This window comes from Sinocyclocheilus anshuiensis, unplaced genomic scaffold (assembly GCF_001515605.1).
Source record: "Sinocyclocheilus anshuiensis isolate Anshui unplaced genomic scaffold, SAMN03320099.WGS_v1.1 scaffold1276, whole genome shotgun sequence".
NCBI classification, from domain to species: Eukaryota; Metazoa; Chordata; class Actinopteri; order Cypriniformes; family Cyprinidae; genus Sinocyclocheilus; species Sinocyclocheilus anshuiensis.
This window is the reverse complement of record NW_015544217.1, coordinates 387,773-389,621: the sequence shown is the minus strand read 5'-3', so window position 1 is coordinate 389,621 and position 1,849 is coordinate 387,773. Positions and strand designations below refer to the sequence as shown.

The following is a 1,849-nucleotide window of genomic DNA, read 5'->3' as shown; positions in this document are numbered from 1 at the left end:
TACGTAAAACGGCTCGTTCCAACATGCCCCCACATATCTACCTCACTATGTGGGAAGATTTGCATAACGCCACCAAATGTTCACGCAAAGAAAGAAGGTGTAACTTTTATTCTCGCTGTAGTATTGTTGCCGCCGCCGCCATGTCTTGAAGGTGCTGTGTGTTTCGTTGTGAAAGCGAAACTATGTTTGGTCTTCCAAAAGAGGACGATATCCGCTTCGCTCACAGTCTGTAAGTACGTTTTCATTTAAAGGATTTGCCACTGATGATTCAAACGCGAGTTTTGGGCAGTGTAGAATAGCACTTGTTGTTTGTCATTTCTCTGATCACAGATGCAGACAGGGTTTTATGTTTACACGGCACGATGCAATGCAATGCAACGCAACGCGTAAAAAGACAGTATAAGTCATTATAATCAGTAATTATGTCCCCACTGGATGCAACAAATGCCTCATTTGTAATGGGTTTTATTGGTTTGTCTCGTCCTGCTGGGAGACGGCATCACAAGTATGGTAAGGGGAGTAACATTTTCATCACACGCTTGAGGCATTCGGCCAATCACAACGCGCTGGATAACTGGCCAATCAGAGCACACCTCGCTTTTCAGACCTATGAGCTTTGTAAAAATCGATGCGTTTCAGAAAGGCGGGGCATAGAGGAGAAACAATAATGTACAGTATGTGGAAAATAATGTGTTTTTTGAACCTTAAACCGCATAAACACATTTCATTACACCAAATACACAAAATAATGTTCTTTTTAGCAGCATCATATGACCCCTTTAAAGTACAATAAAAAACCAAAACTGAAGTAAAATAATAAATAAAAACGAATACAAATACCAAATAATACAAAAAAATTACTAAAACTGTCAAATTATAGTGAAAACGGTTAATATAAATAAATATAATCCGAAACAATTAATAAAAACTATGGCACTCTAACAATGACACCTAAATAACAGTGGTGCTAAATTGGTTAAACGAAAACATCTGACGTGCGTTAATTCCTTGTTAAAAACAACAATTGTGTCAATAGCATAAATGGCCAAAAGTGACTTACCGAGAAGACCGCGTTCTGGAGGCCGAAAGGGATCGGCGTGAGTCTCGCTAAGGCCACGATTTTGAGTCCACTTCCACCCTCCACCACCCGAATAACAGCACTCAGCTGTTCACTGCTGCCGATCTTACCCAGAACCCAGTTCGTCAGAAGTCGCTTACACACCACATGAGCGATGAAAGTCCCGATCAAAACCCCAACCATCACCAGCCCCATGCCCAACACAAACCCATACAAATACCCCGCGGCCACGTTCAGCACGATGTACCCCCAGCCGCAGGGGAACGACACCGTGATCAAGCCCACTATGAACAGCATGGCTCCCACAAAACTGTCCAAACTCTCCACCCACAGCAACACGTCCTTCAAGTATTGGCGCACCAGAGCCACCGAGGAGAAGCACACGGCGGTCAGGACGCACGCCAGCAGGGCGCTTTTAAAGCAACAGGTGGTGATGCAGCACGGATGCCTGAACTCGGGAGTGAAGGACGCCGCGTTTCAAAAAGGCGGGGCATAGAGGAGAAACAATAATGTACAGTATGTGGAAAATAATGTGTTTTTTTTACTTTAAACCGCATAAACACATTTCATTACACCAAATACACAAAATAATGTTCTTTTTAGCAGCATCATATGACCCCTTTAAAGCCCAAAGCTCCAAATCCATACAGCTCTTTTCAGCTAGCTGTCTGTGACAAACAGAATTATCCAGTACATTTAGACCCTTATGCAGAGCCGGCACCAGGGCACCTCCATCAGGGGGCATTTCAATTTCTAGGGAGGGGGCCCAAA

The 1,849-nt window shown here is 43.6% G+C and overlaps 1 pseudogene; it reads right to left on the bottom strand.

Moving 5' to 3' along the window:
• Nucleotides 1-955: 955 nt before the first annotated feature.
• Nucleotides 956-1,552, bottom strand: LOC107697233 (transmembrane protein 64 pseudogene; annotated as a pseudogene).
• Between the last annotated feature and the right edge of the window lie 297 nt (nucleotides 1,553-1,849).